The 24,337-nt window shown below is 34.3% G+C and overlaps 1 protein-coding gene across 1 annotated transcript in view; it reads right to left on the bottom strand.

Annotated features, from left to right (window-relative positions):
- Positions 1-16,846, bottom strand: part of Ent2 (Equilibrative nucleoside transporter 2) — a 269,678-nt gene extending 252,832 nt beyond the window's left edge. The window contains exon 1 of the mRNA XM_085808590.1: positions 16,578-16,846. The gene's annotated coding sequence lies outside the window, so the exon portion shown is untranslated. The remainder of the gene's footprint in view (positions 1-16,577) is intronic.
- Between the last annotated feature and the right edge of the window lie 7,491 nt (positions 16,847-24,337).

Here is a 24,337-nt window from a genome sequence, read left to right on the forward strand (position 1 = left end):
AAGATTCATGTTCAGAATGTTGTTTGAAATTACAACAATAATGAGAGGTTTATAAAATCTGATTGTGAAACTGCTAAGGGAACAGTAGAAACTGACAACAAAAGTGATGCAGGGAAAAAAAAGGGATGATATGCCATCATCAATTTGTAGAGACATTAGGCATTTTTGGAAGCAGGTTAATATGAAAAATTAGCAACGCCTTCGACGAGAATCGAACCGCGGACCTCTGGAATATGCACCAAGGGTCCAGACCACCCCACCACGAAGGCGGGAGAAATACCTTATAAATTGAATTTAGAAAAGCACTGCAAATGCTAAGAAACATTCTTCAACTGAACGGTGCTGATTAAAATAAGCTATCAGCAGTTTTACGATAGTGAGAAAATGCTGTTTAATATGAAAGAAATACAAATAGAATAGTTGTCTGTAAGAGATAAAATTTCATCAAGAACTTAATTATTAAAAAAAAATGTAAAACCTGCACAAATAGTTTAATTTTAGTGTTAATTTTTAATTATTATTTTTAATTAACTAATGAATTATTTGTTAGATATTATTTTAGTTGAAAAGTGTAAAAGTGATGTCACAGTCTGTAAAATATAAATCTCCGTCTATTCAAATCAGCCAGCGGCCCAACCATGATCCTCCCCCCCACAACAACAATAATAAAAAAAAAAAAAATAATAATAAAATAAAAATAAAAATTTGAAATGTTTCAGATTTTAAAAAACGTCCAAAGAGGCGTTTTTTTAGCATTTTGTGTGTTACATTTATTTATTAAATATCACGTTCTTCGCACTTAAACCATAAAATTCAGTTCAAAAGCAATATAGTTTTTTAAAAACGTGGAGAGATAATGTTTTTTCTGTACGACGTTGCCATTGTTCGCTTTGAAATCCTTAAGTTTGTTAATCAAAAATTCGTTAAAGTTTACAAAATAGGAAATCGGTAATAAAACAAATTCCAAATTTGGTCTTCTACGTGCCCATATTCGTAGGAGGATTACGTCATTCAAAATTCGATGGTTCCATATACCGTTGTTTTATCACAATGCGAGAAATATACATACATTTATGCAGATTTTTCATTATTTAATTTCTTTAAATATAACACAGGGCGATAATACTTTGTGGCAACAGTTTGAAGAGTGATTCGCCGTTTGTAGTGAATCGAAGCAAAATCGCATTACGAAAACAATAGTCCTTCAGGGACAAAACCCCTTTGGACTAACAAGTAAATATTTACTCCTTTCATCAAACCTATTCTTTTTAGCGCCGGGAAAACCAAGCCCTGTGCGGCGAGTAATGTATTGCAGTCGGTAGTCGTTTAGTTGAACATTATTTCTTGTAAATATCCATGAGTGAAACCATTGTTCTCTATTTCTCCCACCAACCAATATTTACCGTGTTCCCGCGTTCACATTCCACTACACTTTGCATTATGAAAACTTAATTTTGCAATATTCCAGAGCTCTCGAAAATTTTGACCATCAGTTCTTTTGCACCCTGTGTGTGTGTTTATGCATATACGCGTAAAAGCTCTCTCACAAAACAAAACTTCCTTTTCCTTTAAACTGTAGCTCGATGCATAAACGCGAAGTTAGCTCCATAAAATCGGCTTCAAAAAGAAAACAGTAACACAATATCATATCACCTTAAGGAAACACAGCCAACTTCTAGTTATATATATATAAGCTGCAAACTCAGAATATTTTTGGCAGCCTAAGAAAACGCGTATGGGGAGCTAGGCAGGAGTGGCTGAGTGAACACAAAACACTTCACCGGTAAGGTGTTTGAACAGCAGGAATGGAAACAGCAGGAGTTCCGCAATCAATACACAACGGGGCTTCTAAAGCTATATGAAACATCGCTACTAAGAAACTGTTTTCGTACATTTCGAACCGCTCCAAACGAGAAAGAATGTGCGCCTCGAGCCAGAAACTAAAAAGGGAGAAAAAAGGGAACTGGAATACAGTTACTGCATTCGAAAACTAAGAAGAAACTACAAATCGTAAACTTTATTCTTGAATACAGACAAAAATTAAATCCAATCGTTTTCCATCTGCACAACGGATTGCGCACTGATGCAAGAGGCTTGCAATAGAAAGTTATTATTAAAGAAAACAGACTAATTACCTCAGTGAGATGAGGTAATTCAAAGGAAATATTTCAAAAGACATAAAAGAAGGCAGATGTTTCAAACAAATGCAACGTACAGGTACCGATTTATCTCGGTGATAAAAATTACCAAGCCAACTAATCAGTGTTCCATATCTTCAGCTTCGAAACGACAAATAATGCGATTAAAAATTAGGTAAAAAATTTTGGATTACAAATACGGTTTTTCATAAAATACAAGTTTCGTTTCTCAGCTGCCTTTTTTTTTTTTTTTTTTTTTTTTTTTTTTTTTTAAGTCTTTTAAACGGACCACGTGTAATGATTATTTATTTTAGATATCTCAAGAATCAAACAATATTTTTTTTTCCAAAACTGAAAATTATTTTTCAGCAGGGCTAATAATATCGCCAAATATAGAATATTTTATTTTTAATCTATTTGGAAAATTTTGACAGACATTCACCATCAAATTTACAGACCATGTCTGATTTCAGAATGGGTTTTGGTTTGGTTGATTATGGAAAAGCACACTAGGGATATCTGAACGGAAGGATAGCGTTAATGCTGGTCCTTTCTAAGGGAAAGTAGCGTGTATACATGTTACAAGCGAGAAAAACGCCCATACCTGTTCGCCTGGAATCGAGCCCAGGTTAGAACTACCAGTGTTCAGTGATTTTTACCACTCAGCCGCTGGTGGGCTCAAAAATGAGTAAATAGGACACGAATTTAACGAAAGTAGGAATAATGCTGATAAAGAATGGCGCAGTGACAGCCATGTCTTACGAATAACTTTTTACAGATTCCACAAATGAAACACGCTTTTGTATCACTACTTCAGATCATGCCCTTAAATCATTTGGATGAAAAAGAATGAGTCACCTGCCTTACAACCCAGACTTGGAAACTTACCTTATTCTGCATTTGGAAACTTTCTTATTGCCCAACAATTCGGCGACGAAGAAGGTAAACGCGAAGCGCAGCATCAGATGAATAAGCAGGCAAGAAATTTCCATAAGAAATGGATGCAAACATTCGTGCCGTCTTACACAAATGCCTTAATTCTTTGCGGCACAGTGTGTCCGTTCTGGACACGTCCAAAAATTTCTTTCTGTACGCACTGAAAAATTGAATGAAAAAGGATTTATAGGTTACTCTGAACCTTCTTTATTTATAGTAAATGGCAGCGCAACACAAACCAGTCCATATATTTTAGCCATGTTTAGTTTTTTAAGACCCTCATTTTTCAAAGAAATCTTCGATTTTTTTTAGGGTATAAAAAGAATTGTTTGAAAAGAAATTTCTATGTTATTTTTTGGCTGTATGCTAATCTCCTTATTCTATATTAGTTTTAATTTTTTACCTTGAAATCTTGCTTAAAATCAAAGGGCGAACCCTAGGTGTGGCAAGACCAGGCTCACCGATAATCTAGGACAACTGAGAGTCTGTATTCTTAGTTTCTCCGCATCTCATCCATCTCATTGGTCAGTTCATTGACAACAATGCTCGTTTCAGCACTCTTTTCGAAGCTCTATTCAATCAGTGTGCCCACTGGGCACACCCACAGAATTAAAACGATAAGTGCTATCTTCACAAAATTTTACTTGTGTACTCCTCTAGGCTTAATTAGACTGCCTACCTTTTTTGTTATATATATAAAAACTCCGACTTTAAAAGGTAGCGTGCCGGAAAGAGCCGAGATTATGCTCATTTGGTTTTCCCTTGTAGTTAAACTTTAATTTCTGAATACTCTGCGTACCTTACTTCAAAAAGTACTTTCAAATGACAAACTACAGTTAGCTAATTTAAATGAAATAATTTTACTGACCGTCACGTTTATTACAAATCTGATGCAAATAGTTCAAAAAAGTCGTTAGCATAATTTAAATAAACTGAAGCATTATATGGTCGTTTGAGCAGAAATTGTAGCAATGCTGCGGGCATAATATTTAAGTTTTACTATTTCTCAACTGAACGCTAATTTATAAATAATTCTGAGAAATATGCTTCACGATTGTAAAAAGCAATAATTTTTTCTTCAATTCTTCTGAGCAGAAAATAAGGTGAATGCATTGCTAAAAATTATGCAATACTTAAAAATACAATGCCCAGATGATATGAATTTAAACAGTTGGTTTCAATATGGTGACCGCTGACTTCGTATTTCTATACTATTAAAAAAAGTTACAGGATGCAGAGTCGGAAAGCAAAGATGTTTATCAGCGAAAAAATACAATACAACCTTTATTCAGTATCTTACAGATTGGTTAGAAGGAAAATTTTTCTAGCATTCTTAGTAGCATCAAACGGTACTGGGTACTAGGTCATTTTTAATGCGCCCACCAGCGTCCGAGCGGTAAAGACGCTGAACACTGGTAGTTCGGTCCGAGGTTCGAACCCCGCGAACGGGCTGGCTGCATGGGCGTTTTCGTGATTTTCCCATGTGCAACGTGTATACGAGCCAGTTTCCCTTAGAAAGTCCTCCACGAAGGCATCCCTCCCTTTAGGCAGATAGCCCTCGTGTGCTTTGCCATAAGTGAATAATCCAATCCATTTTTAATACAACTTGGACTTAACCTTACAAAGGTTAAGAAAAACTTTAGTTCTCTTTCATACAAAATGAGCAGTGAAATCTTTGTTTTTCAGAACTACTTTCATTTTTGAACAGATTTTAAGAGACTGAGTGTTACGTAACTCAAATGCAAAAGCTTCAAGTCAGAAAAACCAAGAATCGTACCTCCCCCTGGCCACTGGCAGAACCCGTGTTTGCAAATACATAGGCTCATGAATTCGCCCATCTGTGATCTAAATTTTTCAATGAATTACAATAATTTATCAGCAGAATAATGCCAAATACACAAAAGTAACGTTAGGAAGCAATGGTCCAAGCAGCACCACATGTACAGGGTGATCTGGCCCACCAGCAGCCGAGAAGTAAAATCGCTGAACACTGGTAGTTCCGACCTGAGTTCATTTCCAGGCGAATGGGCTGGCTGCGTGGGCATTTTATGGTTTTCCTCATGCGCAACCTGTATATGAGCCAGTTTCCCTTCGAAAGCCCTCCACAAAGGCATCCCTCCTATTAGGCAAATAACCCTAAGGTGTTTTGTCATAATCAAATAAATCAAACCAATATACAGGGTGACCAAAAGAAAACTGGCCTGGAAAATGTGTATAATTCTGACACTAAATTTACTTTTGTTAACAAGTTGCTACAAAGTCTATTGAGTTCGAAGTTATTGAAAGATATTTCCATTGAATTATTATTCTTATTTAATATCTACATTCTAACTACCTTTACATTTCTCACCAGAAAAATAATTTCATAAAAAGTTGGTTTATTACTATTAACTATGAAACTAGCTTATCAGTCACTTTCACGAGTATCCCTAGCGATAGGTATACGTCATACAGAACTCTGAAATTAAAGGGCTGAAGGGAAAATAAATTTGGGTGTATATTCCTCTCCTTACATCATCAGCATGGCCCACCAGTGGCCGAGAGGTAAAGTCGCTGAACACTGGTAGTTCAGTCCGAGGTTCGAATCCCGCGAACGGGCTGGCGGCATCCCTCTCCTTACGCAGATAGCCCTAGTGTGCTTTGCCGTAATCTCAATATACCAAACCAATTATCAGCATGAATTAGAAAACTATAAAAATAATGGTTTTTGTAATTTTGCTCATGATGTCCCGTAAATCTAGTATTAAAAAGTCCACGAAGGCATTTCTCCCCTTACAGCTTTGCCATAATTTAAATAAACCATATGTATACAGCTTAATAAAAACTCGAATTTTTACGGAAAAATAAGTAGAAAGTCCGCGAGACAAAATAAAAAAAATCTGAAAGGTTTCAAATTTTAAATTACGTCCAGTTTTTTAACGTTTTCTGTGTTACCTTTATTTATTAAATATCATGTTCTTTGCACTTAAACCATAAAATTCAATTCAACGGCAATGTCGCAAAATAATTTTACAATGAGCACATATTTAGAATTTCCGATACACAGTTCCGCGCGCTGAAGATAAAATTCCCCCCCCCTCCCGTAGAATGTTGCCATTGCTCGCTTTTAAATCGTTGAGTTTGTTAATCAAAAATTCGTTAAAGTTTTACAAAAAATATAAAATTGATAGTGAAACAAATTCCAAATTTGGGCTTTCAGATGCCCATATTCGCAGTAGGATTACGTCATTCAAAATTGGTGGCTCTAGATACCGTTGTTTTATCACAATGCGAGAAACATACATACATTTATGCAGATTCTTCATTATTTAATTTCTTCAAATAAAATACAGGGAGATAGTATTTGTCGGTAACGATTTGAAAAGTGATACAGTCTTTTAAAGTTTTCAACGCAAAATCGCAAAAAGAAAACAATAGTCCTTCAGGGACAAAGCCCCTTTGGACTGATAAAAATTATAAAGCACTCACACTAATTGACTGGTGTTCATTAACTAAAAAATATTAAGACACAGTTATCTTTGAAATGCAAACACACCCCAGTCATTAAATATAATGCACGGGTAAGTGACATCTGAGGCATGAGTTAATGCTATTAATGAGTAAATTATATGTGCAAAATTTTTAATAAAAACACAACGTTTATCTTTACATAAAGTAAATATAATATATTGATGCACTTTAAATATTATTCTAAGATATAATTTTCTAAGGATAGGGATGGGGTTCTCCGGGGGGGGGACTTACAATTCTAAGAGTTTCATGAGTCGACACTTTGAAGATCATTGATCTAGACCAGTGGCGGCTACTGCATGAAAAGGCAATATTAAAAATGAAACCGGCAGTTTTATACCTTCAGTGTGATCTGAAATTTATCTGGTAAAATCTATTTTTTATTTATCTGTATACTATGCATTTATTTTTGGTTTATTCAAATACTTTTCTTCATGAAGCTTTACGCAGCGTTTGGGGTTGGCTTCATCTAGTTAAATTTCTAGTCGACGTTTATGTTTGATACTAAGTGGCGCCCCGTGAACAGGAAAGTATCGAAACGGCAGCTGACACGAAAACTGCCCAAAATTATAAACGGGGGAAACAATGAACAGCATTATTTCAACAATATCATGTAAAACGCCTTAATTCTATTAGGGTGAATCAGTTTGAAATAGCTGTAGAAAAATAAAATAAAAAAAAGGAATACTGTTAAAAAAAGGAATACTGCTTTTACCCAGGAACAAGTAAATAAATAATGCAACTGAAATAGGGTTAACAGCATAATGTAATTATTTTAGAAATACGTGAAAAAAAATACAGCACTATCGACTGAAATGAAGCATTTAAAAATTATACGCAACCTATTCCACCATTTAAATGAAGATTTATAAAGCTTAACATTTTTGTAATACACTCAGAAAGCAACCAGTTTAGTACAAAAAGTTCTATTTAACACTTCCGTTTCGAAGATTTTCCTAAACCCATATAACATTAGAAGCACTTATTGTAAAGCAAAAAAATTGTGTACACGTTAGAAGTTCGTGCAAGAAAGCAAAAGGAGCTGCTGTTAAGAGACTCGTGCCTTCTTTCCCTCTTTCAAGCTGCTAGGAAATATTTATGAATACAAAAGAATATCTACGTCTGAAGATCGAGAAGACAGTTTCCATTGAACTTTTATGCTTCTAGTCGACTAGCATCCCATAAAAAGTACTCGAACAATGGTTAGGAAGAGAACGCCCATTCAATGGAACTGCTTAGGGAGATCACACATACTGTCCTGTTTGACCTTGGTTTAGACATAAATGATATTAAGATTTAATAATATTCCACAACAAAAAGACAACTACATAAATTCAACACAGGTGTGCGAACCAAGCGAATGCGCATTCTGTTCTTGCGATGAAAAGAAATCATTTGAGCAAAAGGCACTCAAAAACGTTCGAAACTTGATATTCTACCCGTTTCGAGAGTAAAAAGATGTCTTAATATTTGACAAATTTCGTTATTCTTTAAATAAAAGAATCCAAAGAATTTAAGTGCCCAAACAAGAAGACAGAAAACAAATACAGCACCTTAATTTCTATTTTAAACAAACTGCCCGCATTTCAGTGATAAATAGGTTACAAATTCTGAAAGTTGAATAAGTTAATGAGTTTCTTCGCAATTACCACACACACTGATTGCTCCATATTTGTGAGGTTAATGAGAATGCGCCGAAAGATAATTCATAAATATGTGATCAATTATGTACTAAGTTCTGGGGGGTATGAATTCTTTTCGATAGTCATTTTCTATTTGGTCTAATCGTGTGTAGAAAATATTCCAGGAAACAACTGTATATTCTATAACAGGGTTGGAAACCCTTTTTACTAGGACACATTTCGGCGGATACCGTAGCAGAGATGAAATGCACTGATCTCGATGTTACATTTTTTAGCAATCGCTGCAGTTGAACTACATAATGACCATACACTTTCTCTTTATAATAAATAAAACGAAAATGTTCGTCCCACACAGCATTAAAATGATGCATCTCCTCATTTCTTTTTCATGTATCAGTACTCTTATAACTCGAAATACAAATTCATGAAATGACAAGTTTATATACGATCAAACGGATGTAAAGCGTAGCACGCCTAGGCTGGGCAGAATATTACCAGGATAATGGAAACAGTAAACAATCCACTAAATGCGGAATTAGTTGTTTCTCGCATTTAGTGGATGCGGTACTTTTCCGTTTTGCCGGCGCAAACGATAAAGTCGCCAATAATGGTACAACTGATGCCAAACGGAATATCTTCGCTAGTAACCTTTTACGCTTCATTTTCAAAACAAGTCGCAGCCATTTCTTATCAGATTGATTGTTTCTTTCAATACTGGCATACAATTGCATAAAATTTTTACCTAGATAGCTAAATTTTATGCCCTAAGACCATTCGCGGTAATTAAGTTAATTAGGATGCAATCACACCCGAAGCCGAAAATATACAAAAGGCAAAATCAAGGGTTAAATTCAAGAATTCTAATGAGAATGCACTAGCGAAGTAAAGCAAGGCGATTTTACATAATTTCTGAGTAAGCTATTCGTACGAGTTGAAATAATTCTTGCATTTAAACTTGTATTCTATATTAAGATTTAATTCGAAATTAATGTAGATAATTACTGAGAGAATTCGTTTTTTGTAGCGTAGTTTACGTGAGATGAGATCACTTGGGGGCCACGTGATACAAACCGGCGAATCGGGATGTTGAACCATGAAAGCATAGTAAATTTTAAATTAATGTGTTTTTACAAATTTCTTGTCTTTATTTACTAGCTTTTTACAAAATTTTAAACCATATTGAAATGTTTATGCCTTCAAAATAAAAAATTCTTAGAACTAACATTTCTTAACATTTTTTATGTGCATACTCTATGCTGTCGCCAACAAAGTCTGCTTGGCGAGATTTGCGCCGCCGAAACGGAAAAGTACCGTGGAGGCTAGCATGTGTCAGTAAAATTCCACTTTTGTCAAATAATTGTATAATACGTAGAAATGTTAAAATGGCGACGATAAAATAATAATTTTTACTACAGTTATTCTTAACAATTACGAATATTTGTTCTCCAAAAGTCTAGAATTTAGAGTTTAGACATTTTAACGGCGGGCACCGCGTTGCGGACATCTGTTCTAGACTATGACATAAAAACTAAATTTCATATTTTATTGAAAATTAATATCGTATTTATTTGCGCATTTTCCCCCCTTATTAATTTTACAGCTTGAAAACAAGTAGCGAGAAGATTCACGAACACATTATTTCTAATGACACGGCCTGAACGATAACTATAGCACATTAAAAAAGCCCATAAAAAGACACATCAATATTACATTGCATTAATTTCAAAGCACTTGCCAGTTTCAATAATATTCTTTTCACTTACATCAAATATATTCATATTTGTACACAGATTTTACATTACCATAAATTAGAAGTTTTCAAATTATGCTGAAAAACTACGGAGAAAAGTACATAAGGAGAAATTGCGAGTAAATGCGGTATTTCTCATTTTCTTCTACTAAACCATCGCATAAAAATTAGGTTTACTTTTAAAATTATGCTAAAAAATTTGATTGGCATAGGTATTAACACGATTAAATTATCAGATTCTGGCAAAACACTCACGGGTCATGCAGAGATGCTGTCCTGGAGATCTTTCTAAAGAAGACTGGCTCGTTTTCAAGTTACATTTAGAGAATGTCACAGAAACTACTAATGCAGTCAGCCATTTTCCCGGGTTTGAATCCGGTTCGATCCACCAGCATTCCAGCGGTTAAACTATCAATCTTCAAAAAAAATTTTTGATTCTGGGTTATGGAAAAGACCTGTCCAAATGCCCTCGAAATCAATAATTTTATTCAAAACCTACGCCAACCTAAGGTTACTTTTTTTGCATAGTTGTAAATTTTACTTTTTTTTCCAATTTTAAAAGTTTCAGTTTTATCTCTCAGGAGCTAGTGGAAAATTACTAAATGGAAAGATTTGCGAATAGACAATAACTTAAGTTTGTTAAACAGCACGAAACTATTCGCAATGATTTATTCTTAGGACGAAGGAAATCCCATCATTTAGAAACATTTTTCTTCGTTTGTTCGAGAAATAAGCAACACAAATTTGAATTAAAAAAATTGTTTAAAACAAAATTAAGTATTTTTCGGGAGGAAGAAACGCACGAAAATATAAATTTAGAGAGTAAGAACATAAGCACGGCTTTCAACGAGATTTTTTTTTAAAATGTAACTTAAGGTTTTTTGATTAAAAAAAAAAAGACAACTTCCATTATGCAAAGCAATTCGTATATTCTTTTCATCATCCACCTGTTTGTTCTCTTGTTCGTGTTGTCAATATATACATCCCGCTTTCCACAGAATTGCAAAACAATGTCACTGCAAATACATCAGAGTAAGTCTTCTACTGGCTTAATATTTAGGTTATAAAGAATCAATGTTTCTGACAATTCCTGTAATTTTATGTAACTATAGTAACTGAAGAGCTTCATACAACACTCCAAGCGAACTAGTCTCTTGTCGATAACGTTCTCGTTAAAGAAACTTTACAGCAAGAATTACGTTTTCTTAGCTTGCTTGTATGAGAACCGTTTTTCACCTTCCCATCAAATGCTAGTATATTATATTTGAAATTCGACCTGGTGTTCTTGCTTTGATAGATCTCCATCTTTCTGACCCCAAGAATCTCAATCGAACTGGTGAATTGCTGAACAAGAATTGCTGGTGGATCGAACCGGAATTTTAATATGAAATTCTTAAACGTAACAGCCAACTATGCTGATGTAGGAAATTAATAAATTTATAATGAAAATAAGAGTGCACATCCAAAAAAAAAAATTAACAAAAATCTTATCTCCGAATTCTGGTTAGTTAAAGTGACTATGGGAAGCAAACAAGGGTTGTCGGTTTGAGGTTAGTTTGGGTATTAAACTGATTACGGCAAAGCAATTGAAAGCTAGCAGCCTCGGGGCAAATTTCTTCAAGGAAAAACTTTCTGAATGGCTAGGGAGTCTGTTTCACATTTACGTTATACCTCGAGAAGGGAAACGGAAACCCCATGCTGTTCCATGGCTCTTCCTTTAGGCCTTTCGCCAAGAACCGAACGCGGGACGAAATACCAATATTCAGCTGTCTTACTCAATCACTAATAAGTTCGATATCCAGACGTCCCGCTTTGAGATAGACAGTCTCGATTTGACGATGTGGTGTCTGAGTCCCGGCCAGTTTGTCATTTTATCCCTACCATTTAGTAAAATTTTAAAAGTGCCGAATATGCAAAAAGTAAAAATAGTGTAGCGTCGAGTAAAATGGCCATCTAGCAATTAAAATATCACCTCTGTTTACACTCGCTGTTGGCAATCTAAATATTTTGTATCTAAAACTAATTGTTGTCTAGACGTTTTTCCCTAAAATGATGACACGTGTCTTTCTTATCGTGAGCGATGGGCCGAACAATTTTGGTGCCTCTAATTTGGATACACAACAATGAAATTAACATGGTTTGAAACCGAAGGTTCAGCGGAAAAAAAATAATAAAACTGTAGCAAATTAATTCAATAAATATGGATCAAATAGTGATTTGCAAAATTGTTTCTGGTCAGCTAATTATAAAATTTGGAAAAAGTAGCGAAAAAATGGATAGGACTTTTCAGTCATTTAAAAGAAAAACATTTCACTGCCGAGTCTTGCTCAAATAATACAGTACATTTCCAGCATGCCAGAAATACCGGCGCCAGTGGAAAAGCATTCTCAGAAAGAGGTAGAACAGCTGAATCAAATGTAAGCTTTACAAAGCTGCAAAATTAACGGCGAACTAAACTGCAATAAATTTAGTGTTTCGATGCCCTTAAAAATAACAAAGAATTTTAAAAGAAAGTTTAACCTAATGATAAATACTAAAATCTAAGATATATCCAGAGGAGTTATTAAAAATTCCTTTTAACTGCAGTTTTGTGTTAACTTTATTTAGATTTTTGAATCATAGATTTTTGAACCAATATCCTAGTATATTTCATTCCGGGGTTGTCAGTATTTTCTCAAAATTGTTCAGGTTTGAACACGACATTACATATTCAACGCCGGGAACTGAGCCAGGTAAGAAATATTTCTCAGAATATTAAAATTATTTATTTCCATTTTATGCACAAACATCTGAAATAATTTCACAGAAGCGATTTTTCATACAACTTTTTCAAGTAGTATAAGGCAGATAATCTTAGTCTAAAGGTGTGGTGTATTTAATTATGGCAAAGCACACCAGGGCTATCTGCCTAAGGGGAGGGAGGACTTTCTAAGGGAAACTGGTTCTATACACGTTACACATGGGGAAAACGCCCATGCAGCCAGCCCGTTCGCGGGATTCGAACCTCGGACCGAACTACCAGTGTTCAGCGACGTTACCGCTCGGCCGCTGGTGAGCCTCTTAGTCTAAAGGAGAAAAGTGCAACGGAGCTGCTGGGAACACTTTTTTTGTAAATGCGTACCGTAAATACAGTATTTACTTTTAACTACAATATTTCTCCTAAAATACTATATGCTAAAATAAAAATAAGCATTTTGACTTGCGTAAACAGCAAACATTTTCGATTCTTGACTTTGAGATTTTAACGTTAGTTACACTGCCAAAATGCATTGCTGGAAAGTCAAAGAGCTGAGTTCAACAGCTCCGATTAGAAAATGGGTGAACATTAGTACTGAGAATATGTATAACAATCACTCGTAACGCGAATTAAAATCAGCAGTTCTACATAGTTACGACAACTATAGCAACTAAATAACGTCTTCACAATTACATTTATTACATTTTAAGCGCGTCTTTTTAAGCATTTAAAGAACTCAAGTAAATTGCGGTTCATTTCTGATACCGGAGCCAACGATTTATTCCCGGTTTTTTGTATTGATTAGAATAATTTCTGTGTTTACAATTAAAATACGTATTCGGTTTCGATGGCAAGTTTGCTCAGCTGACCCAATAACAATGTAGGAATGCGGCCGGGCAATAAAATCTTAATCTTTGTTTTATAAACACTCTGGTAAATTTAGTGAAAGTGATGATTAACTGATTAATGTAAACAACTAACACTAATTTTTTAACAGTCAATTCAGACACAAAATTAATCATATCCTTGGTGAATGATAAATCAAGATAAAATGACATCGAAGTTTATCTCGTGTATGGAATATAGAACTTTAAAAAAACAAAAGTGATTTAGAAATGAAGTACCTTTCAAAGATGTCTACACACAGCGATAGTGGAGTTGGGAAAACTTGTTTCTTCGCGGTCTCATTCCCTTAGGATTTGAGGACACGAGTGAGGAATAAACCAGACTTAAATTTAAAAAAAAAAAAAGTTCAAAGCGAAAACCTTCTGGTGTTTCCTTTCTATTCTGGTGCATACGATTGCTCATAAAATATAAAACTTCTATTTTTAAGAAAATAAATTATTCATGTAATGGAGATATACTTTTTTTTAAAAAAAAAATTTTGAATACTGTTTTATTTTACATAACGAAATCTTCACATCAAATTATAGTATTTCTGCTGACCCCATGATTTCACAAATTTGCGCGAAACTTTTCTTAAAAAGTAATGCCATGAACAGTTATTAATAAATAAGATTCCGTACAGATATTTACATTCTAGCCGATACTATAACGAAGGAAAAATACGATATTACTAACGAATTAATTTGGTCATTGACCCTTTGAGAAAAGCTACCGACCTTTTGGGGTTCCACACCGATCGCTATAATATCTACCATAAAAGGACTTTCAGAAAATGAGTTGTAGTTTCAGTAGCTGAGTTGTACACACTATTTCTCAAAAATTTGATTAAATTTTCATGAGCAACTGAAAACAGTTTGATTTATAAAATTACAGTGTTGCAATAAAGAAAACTTGAAACTTCAAATCAGAAAATGTGATAACCATCTGTGAAGTATGTATTAATTATAATGCCTAAATAATGACAATCCATCAATTCGTAATACGCTACAGCTAAAATGATCCAAATTAGCAGTATTGCAATAAACTGACAAAATACAAAGCTGAAATTTATATTTTAGAAACAAAATTTACTTACGATTTTTTCTATAAACATACGTCTGCTTTATTGACTACGGTAACGTACACAAGCGCTGTCTGTCTTAGGAAAAGGAATGTCCTTCATATAAAAGTTTTAGGGAAATACTCATGTTTACGTTATGCATGGGAAAAACCACGAAAACAAACATGCAACCAGCCCGTTCGCCAGGATTCAGAAACATTCAAACAATAAGGAATAGATACGGGACTGGTTCGGTTTATTTGATTACGGCAATGAACACGAGGTCTATCTGCCTACGGAAGGGGATGCCTTCCTAAAGGTTTTTCTAAGGTAAACAAGGTCGTATGCACATAACACATGGGGAAACCTATTAAAACAGCCAGCACGTTCGTCGGGATTCAAACTACCAGCGTTCAGCCTCGGCCGGTGGTGGCCAAGTAGTAGAGAAAAAATTAATACCACTAAAGAAAAGAAACTATAATACCAAATTCAGAGAGATCTACAAACAATCCCTCTATCATTTTTAAATTACTGAAAATTTTCTCGCAAAATTTCTGGAGACTACTTGCCCACATTCAGAATATATTCATTTAGTTTAAACATAAATATTTTGAAACAAAGTCTAGATGAGAAAGATACTGATTCTCTTTTTCGTCTTACTGTTTTTGGATAATCAAAAATTAGTGGTCAAAGTAGAAACAGTAAATTTTCAAAAAAGTAATTATTACCATGCCCAATGTTTATGTATGCTTATAGGGAGCCGATATTCAAACAATTATTAATCAATAATATGTATTTTATAAAATGGTTATAAAATGCTTCGTCGGTTATAAGAAATCAGAGCGTGATTAGAGTATGCCTGTTTTTCAAATATATATGTAATCAAACGCCGGGTTAAGATTCTACACAGATTCTGATGTCGGATCTTTCTGTCTAACATGAACTTGTATTTACATTCAACAGAATTATCTTATCAGCAAACTGGGGTCAAACGATCTGCGTACAAATCAAAGAATTAAAAGAATTTTTTCTTTTAAATTCTGACCGAAAATAATTTTTTCGCCCCGCTCTTTTTCTCAGTGCATCAGATATTACGTTCTTAAACTTTTCTTTTACAAATATTTTGGTACTTTTAAATTATATTTATTTGTATTCTAATAACTATCTTAAGAAACAAAACAAAACAAAAAAAAAAATTCTTATTTTGTTTATCTTTTCCATAAAGATAGCTAAACGTAGAAACTAAATATAATTCAAATTTTACATATGTATTTGTAATAACAATGTGCTTTTTAATTATATAAACCCGAAATTTGAAAACGCTGCAATGTAAATCGTCACCAAACCAAAAGAGAAAAGCGCTACGATAAAATTTAAAATTAAGCAAAAAATTTGAAGGCCAGATTAAGAGCTGGCATTCAAAATTTAAATCAATCTAAGGTCGGTTTTTAGACAAATTTAATATATAAGTGTGTGTATGTACATATGATATACTCTCAAAAAAATTTCGCCTCTCAAAATTAAATCAAAACTCTATATAAAACACATGCATTAAAAATTATTTAACTTATTACATAATCGGTCTTATTTGAGTAATTCCATTTTACATATTAAACCAATTCAAAAACAAACCTTAAATTTTTATAACTTTTCACAAATTCCAAACAAAAGCTAATTGTTCGTACTAAAATCATTTGAAATTAATAACCTAGATATTTCTTTCACAGAACATAATATTATTATCAAAATTTACGAAAATTAGTACGACATCACGTTGCCACGCTCAAACGTTCACGGCTTCTTCTGAAACACGTGCATCGTGAAATCGCGCCTTTTCAAAATTTTATTTAAAAATATACTGCCTTTCAGATCTCTGGCTTAAAAGTAAAAAATAACACATAATATTATAAGCACTTACCTATATATATGTAGAATTTACGCATAAGGCAACAAAACAGTCAATCAACACCGAATTATGAACTGTCACATGTAGCAAAATTCACTTATGATTCTGAAATGATAACACGTTTTGAATGACAGGTAATAAAATTCACAATTCAAATGATAACCGGGGAAACTATTTCATCCCGCCTAATTATATCCAGCGAATGGCACGCACCGAATACAAAGTTTCACCAAAGAAAACACTTCATACTAAGCCATTTCAGCCTCCAAAGAAAGACTCTTTGCTCATGATGCCCATGATACGCGACGGTGGCAAATCATTACGGCTCGCGGCCAATAGTTGGCCGGCATTTTCATCACGTGATACTTTCTTAAGGGTAGTTTGAAAAAGTGAGAATCGTCTGATCAGCCGATGGCACTAAAGTACGGTCCCCACTGCAGCGCACTATGGGGGAAGAAGAGGGGGAGTGAATCTGACGTCACGTTCGTCGATCTGCCAGCTTTAGTTCTCAGTAGCTCCCTTACAAACGTTACGTTATTTTTGGAAGTAACGAATTCAAGGCCGAGTCAACGCATCGTCCAAACGTCGTACTTCCGTCATTTCAGTCATGCTAAGGCGATAAATTCAGTTGAATAGCTAGAGGTTTGCCGCTCCTCGCGGTCTCTGAATTTGTCGCACCTCTTGATGAAAATCTACTTGATGACGATATTAAAATCAGTTTTCAATAGTTATCCGCATTATTTCAGATAAACAAATAATAATACACCTCTGACAAATATCGCATTTTAAGTTAATACGCTGGGTACCTCGACAAAATAGCCCCCGACAAAGTAGTCCAGACAAAATAGCCCCCGACAAAGTAGTCCAGACAAAATAGCCCCCGACAAAGTAGTCCAGACAAAATAGCCCACGACAAAACAGCCTGTGGGGTAAATTTATGCACATAAATACACAATAAACACGATATTCAAATTAGTTTTTAGAAACTCTCTGCATTATTCAACAGAAACACATAAACAAATGATAATGCACTTCTGAAAACTAACACGTTTTAAGTTAATTCGCTGGGCACCCCGACAAAATAACCCACGACAAAGTAGTTCCGAAAAAATAGCCCACGACAATGGACCCACATGCCCTCCAAATTAATATCCTCCAAATGTGGTCAGAAAAAAATGTTATCATCAATCGGTATCCCTCATCGGTCACTTCCCCCCTCTCGTTTTTTGAGGACAAAATTAGTCCGATGATGATACAAACCACACTATTTAATCACCTTTTGCGAATGCAAAAGCTTCTTATGCATCTCTCGCGGATTGTTTTCGCATCCAAAACGAGAGTTTTGTTAGTTAACATTCCATTCAAGCAGAAATTAGCTTTACCTGAGAAATTTATTTTTTGCCCAAAATTAATGTTATTAAAGAGTGTATTTAACCACCATGAATTGTCAGAGCATACTACACAAAAATAAAAAATAAATGACAGTGATAGTTGCCCTTTCGTTTTAAAGATAGTTGCCCTTTCGTTTTAAAGATAGTTGCCCTTTCGTTTTAAAATCTCATCGTTCTTATTAGGAAAACTCTTGTTTTTAAAAATAAATACAAGAAACAAAAGAAGAACATGTAGCAAAACTTTTTAACTTTTATTTATTTGTTTACTTGCTACTTTTATTTATTTGTTTATTTATTTTGTTTTTCAGGGAATGGACTTTAGAAAGTTTAAAATATACCTATAGAAACCCCAAAGAAGCGTACAATATTCCTACTATAGATACAAATTTTAACTGTTTAGTTATTCGTAAAAAGTAAAATTTTATACTGTTTCAGCTATTTCGATTAATTTTTACTCGACCCCTACTTCGAGCACCCCTCACCTCGATAACGATCACCAAAGCAGGGAACCCAAACGAGGAATGACGCATGAGGCGATTTTCTGGGGTGAGATATTCAAACCTCATAACAAACGTAGAGGTTTTTAACTGGCAATACTCCAGTTGACTGGATTCCAGTTGCCTGAAACTCCAATTATTCGGATCGCCTGTTCTTTCTATATTCAAGAAAACTCAAGTTGTGGCGGTGTAGTTTTCCATATTTTCTCACCGTTATTTGGCATTACTAGGGCATTTTCCATTCGTGCGGCCTGGTCAACTGTCAATTTTGAGAGATATTGTTGTTCTACGTGCCAAAAAACCTGTAATTTATGTTTTCATGTATGCGAATAATAGCGGCTTAATTAATTGATAGATTTAAAAGCAATTACCGCCTTTCTTAATAATTTATACCTTTAGTTTAATTTTAACAGCATATTTAATTTGCGTACTTTTTGACTGGATTTTGATTTCGTTAAGGCTACCTGCCTAAGGAAACAGATGCCTTTGGGGAGGATTTTCCAAGGACACTCTCTCGTATTCAAGTTACATATTCACATTAACATAGAGAAATTCCAAAAACATGTAGCCATACAGCGCACCCGTTGGCAGGGATTTGAACCCACGTCGAAGTATCAGTATTTAGTGGTTTTGTGCACTCACTCGGCAAATAATTTAATCATTATTAATAATTTAACAGCAATATTTTTAAAGCCGTAAGTTACATATGTTGCTTTAAAAGGCTCATCACTTAATAATCAGTTTTTAAACGCAATAACAGACCAGTTAATTTTGCATGAATATTGTTGAAACTGAATTCGGGAGTACTTCGAAGTAATAATAAGATCTCTGACATTTTTTAATTTCTTGTCCTGATTAAATACTTATAATATAAAAGCGTAATTTTGCTCTATATCTCTTTTAAAAAGCAATTAAATTAACTTAGGTGAAAATCAAATTAACTTAGGTGAAAATCAAATTAATTTTAGGTGAATGACATGCAGACTTGCTTACAATGTTCGGAGTCGCGCAGACAGTCTAGTGGTAAGGGGAGTCTACTGTGGTACCGAAGGGCCTGGGTTCGAATACCGGAGAAGGGTATGTTTGTAAATGTAGAGTGTCCGTGCGGCATGGGAGCGCGTACTATTAAACAAGTGAGATATGTCACAACACAACAATGCAATACAATGTTCGGCATTATATAGTAAATAGCCTATAAACAACCATAGAAAAGCCATTCGTTTTCCCTTCATTTCTGCGGTTTAGCACTAGCCTGATTGACAATAATATATTAACATGTATTATATTGCTAGTTTCATAGTTTATTTTTCTGCATCAAAATAAATAAATAAAGCTTATCTCCTTCGTCTAAGAAACACAGATTGGCAAAAGACTGATTTTTTAGTGCCAAATTATCCTGCTTGTACCTAACAAAGCCTTTTGTAGTTCATCCGTTTAACATTCCGTGGCGTTCAGGTATGTGGCGCTTCAATAAAACGGTGGGTCTGACACACACGGTGGGTTCTTATACCCGGTACCTGTACACTGTTTTCAGAGTTTTTGTCCGCACTAGACTTCAAAACGGTAGAATTTTCTTAAAGTCAGCAAAATCAATCCTCTAGAGCAGGGGTTCTCAATCGGGGGAATTCCCCCCTAGGGGAATTTTCACAATTTCATGGGGGAAATGCAGTCAGCCTGACTCCGCCTGCTTCCTGTTATGCCGTAAAAAAAATATTCAGATTTTAATAAATGTACATGCTTTTTTCGTATTTTGGAAAGGAAGGGAGAAATGATCTTCTAGCAATGACGAAAGAGTTGCATGGGGCAAAAAAGATCGAGAACCACTGCTCTAGAGGCATTGTAAATGAATGAGGGTTCCTTCTTGAATAGCAGTTGCTAATTGAGTGGAAGTGCAATTTCTGTTATTTTTAAGGTTTCTACGTTCAAAATTTTCCATTTGGGACAGATACATTATGCTGTCACAGTTATAAAAAGAGCACATGAAGTGCTTGTTAGCATTATCGTAAATTAACAATCTTTGACTGAAAAAGAAGTGGTAACTGTAAGCTGAAGGAAACGTAAAGAAGGCATTGGTCATGCTTATAATCCTGAAGAAGCAGGTCGACTAAACAGACAATGGGCAATCTTCCGGTTGGCTAGTACCGTAAGTTTCGAAATTTGAATAAATGAGCGGAAGAGGCATTTTTTAAATTAGTTGTGTGCTTAATTTGTTATATGTCGAAAATGCAAAGCGAAAAGATTTCAACCTGAAAGAAAGGTTAAATTTTTAATGTTCTTGGTAATTGTAGCCAGGAAAAAACTACACTTAAACTAGGAACTTCCCAAACAGCCCTGTGCAGTTTACTGAAACAAGGAGTTACAATTAATGACGAGCTAATAAAAAATGCAAATGTCTCAAGGGAGGGCAAAATAAGACAGAAAAATCACAGACGTGGAATTTTTTTAATGGTTTCAAACTGCGCAACTAAAAAAAAAACGTTTCTATTTCAACAGCCTTTTTCACTAATTTGCTAAATGTAGAAGCTAATTTGTATCAACTAGCAGAAGACTCATTTATTGGAGAAAGAGAAATTCAACATTGTTCATCAGAAACTGCATTTTGAGAAGGAAGAGGTAGACCATCATGCGGCTGAAAACTGGATAAAAGGCGTTTTACCTGGACTGCTAAATTACAAGCCACGCGAAATTAACAGTGCAGATGAATCTGGACTGTGTTACAAAGTATTACTAGAAGGTACTATTTTAAAAGCAAAACAAGCAGCTGGTTTAAGAAACTGAATATATGAGAAATTGTGCTATTAAAGTGCAATATGGATCTAATAATTATAAGCACTAATTTTTGACGACACGACGACAGCACTAATTACTGACAAAAGTAGGAAACATCAATGATAGAAAGGCGTCAAGAATTTGCCTCTAACATACCCTAGCAATAAGAACTCATGAATGACAAGAAGTATGTTTACTGATTTTATTTTGAAATGGGATAGCGAGTTGAAATATCAAAAACTAACTTTACTAATTAGATAAATAAATATGCGGCACATACACCTTTGATCTCTTTCTGAAAAACTTGCGTTGCGTTTCTTTCTGCAAATACAACATCTAACATTCAATCGTTAAGGTATTATAAAAGCTTTCAAACTATTACAGAAAAGATGCTAAGAACATGATGAACAGAATTTTTGTGAAAGTGAGGAAAAATACTTCGAAGAATACACTTCGAGGGAGATAAATAAGCCGATAGCTCTACTAGAGGCCATGGATATTATCAGCAGTGCAGAGGTTTATCTTTAAAATTTAGTTAAAAACTGTTTTCGAAAATAGGGCTTTTTATCAGAAGCCTCAGAGGAAATGCAAGCTATAGCTAAGGTTCGAAACATCAGTGAGGGAAGTTATGAAGATTAATTTTTATAATATGTACCCATTCGCAAAAATGCTAAGAAAACGTGTGTAAAAATTAAATATGAAAGTGTTTAAGGAACTGCAGAAACTGACAGCGGAAGTGATACAGAAAAAAAGCCAACATATAATGCCAACATCAATCGAATCTAAAAAAGCACAGGAAATTCTGAGAAAATTCCTTAAATTGACAGGTTCTGATCAAAAAGCTACTCGCAGTTTCACAAAATTGAGAATAAAATTGAAAAACTGTTGTTGAACAATATGAAACAAACACAGTTAGACTGTTCTAAGAAATAACATTTCAACAAGAACGTAATTACAAAAATATTTTTAGTTCAAAGAGGCAATTTGCCCTGAAGGACTATTAATTTCGTTTTGGCATTTTACGTCGAAAACTTTAAAAGCTTGTATCACTTTTCAGATCGTTACCACGATACAATATCGCCCTGTCTTATATTTAATGAAATTAAATAATGAAGAATCTGCATAAATGTATGTACAGTTAGCCACAAAAGTCTGCGTACAGACTAAATTTGAAATTTAAAAACACTTAAAGCATAGAAAAATGTATTTTAATCATTGCATTTTTTCTTCTATTAGCTAAAATTGTAAACTTAAATAAAAAGTAAATAATATCAGTGTAATACATTTTACATTTTTTCAAAAATATATTTTGTCAAAAAAACTCAGAAATTCTCTCCAATAAGTCTGCGTACACTTATAAGTTTTTTACATTACTTCAATACTTTGTAGGATAACCTTTATTCTTCAAAACAGCTTGCAGACGTCTGGGCATTGACTAAACTAGTTTTTCAGTGTCATCCGACGTAAATTTCGCCCATTCTTCCTGCAATTTACTAATTAGCTCATTTCGCGACGTAATATTGTGTTTTCGAATTCGTTTCTCCAATTTTTCCCACAGATGTTCGATTGGATTGAGGTCTGGTGACTGTGGAGGAGTACGCAACTGTTTTGGAGTGTGATAGAGGAGATATTCCTTCACAATTTTAGCTGTATGTTTCGGGTCGTTGTCTAGTTGGAAAATAAGGGTATTAGAAAGGTTTAAATTTCGGGCACTATCTCGTAGATTTTTCTTCAGAATATCCAGATAAACATACTTATCCATGACTTTATCAATAATGTGAAAATTCCAACTCCTTTCGACGACATACACCCCCATACCATCGCACCGTCAGCTCCCTGTTTGACAGTTGGATTTAAATTTCTCAGATTCAGTTCTGTTCCTGGTTTTCTCCATACAATAGAGTGGCCATTAGCTTTAAATATTTCTAAATTTATTTTCATCTGACCAAATTACATTGTTCCAGAAGTCCTGCGAAGATTTTAAATATGTTTTGGCAAAAGCAATTCTTTTCTTTCTATTTGTCTCGGAAATGTATGGCTTAGACCTAGGTTTGCGTCCATGATAATCGGCCTTTCGCAGCAATTTTCGTACACTTTCAGGAGAAATTTGGATGTTGCTAGTTAACAAAATGTCTTTTGCAATGCTTGCAGCAGAAAGTTTAGGATTTTGTTTCATTCGTGATAGAATTTTTCTTTCTTCTCTCTGCGTTAGCTTCTTCGGGCTCCCACATCTTGGTTTTACAGCAAGACTACCAGTGTCAAGATAGTTTTGAATAACGCTTTGCACACTAAAAAATGGTTTTCCAATGGTTTTACCAATATAGCGAAGAGTTTTTACCTTCATCTCTAAATTTGATAATTAGTTGTCTCGTAACTAAAGGAATTTCTTTATTGGTTGTCATTTTCGTCAAAGAAAATAGAAATAACAACTTCCAATTAACGTGAAATTTGCTTCGGAAGTCGAGGACCTTGAAAGTGTAACCTTTTTTGCATTCTCAAGTTTGAAGTTTAAAAGTTAGATAAGAAATCCCCCGCCTCCTTCGCGTTGTACGCAAACTTTATTGGCTTTGATTTCTGGCCACTTACCTTTTAAAAATTAATGTGCATAAATTATTAGATATGAAAATATTACAGTTAAATAATTTCAAAGTCCCTTATTGAAACTAAATATTTAAAAAATAAAACTTTAAGAAACTACTCTGTTCGCACCTTAAAATTTGGATTTGATATTACTTTTCTTGATGTACGCAGACTTTATTGACTAACTGTATGTTTCTCGCATTGTGATAAAACAACGGTACCTAGAGCTATCAAAATCTGAATAACGTTACCTTCCATAGAATATGAGCATGTGGAAGCCCTAATTTCAAATTTGTTTTATTATCGATTTCATATTTTGTAACACTTCAACGAATTTTTTATTAAAAATTTTAACGGTTTCATAACGAGCAATGGCAACACTGCAAGGGAAAAAAATATTATCTCCAGCGCGCGAGACTCTGTATCGGAAATTCTAAAGAAAAGCTCATTTTAAAATTAATTTGCGATATTGCTGTTGAACTGAATTTTATAGTTTGAGTACGTAGAACATGATATTTAATAAATAAAGGTAACA

This window comes from Stegodyphus dumicola, chromosome X1 (genome assembly GCF_044657685.1).
Source record: "Stegodyphus dumicola isolate Sdum_Otavi_A_Nest chromosome X1, ASM4465768v1".
NCBI lineage: Eukaryota > Metazoa > Arthropoda > Arachnida > Araneae > Eresidae > Stegodyphus > Stegodyphus dumicola.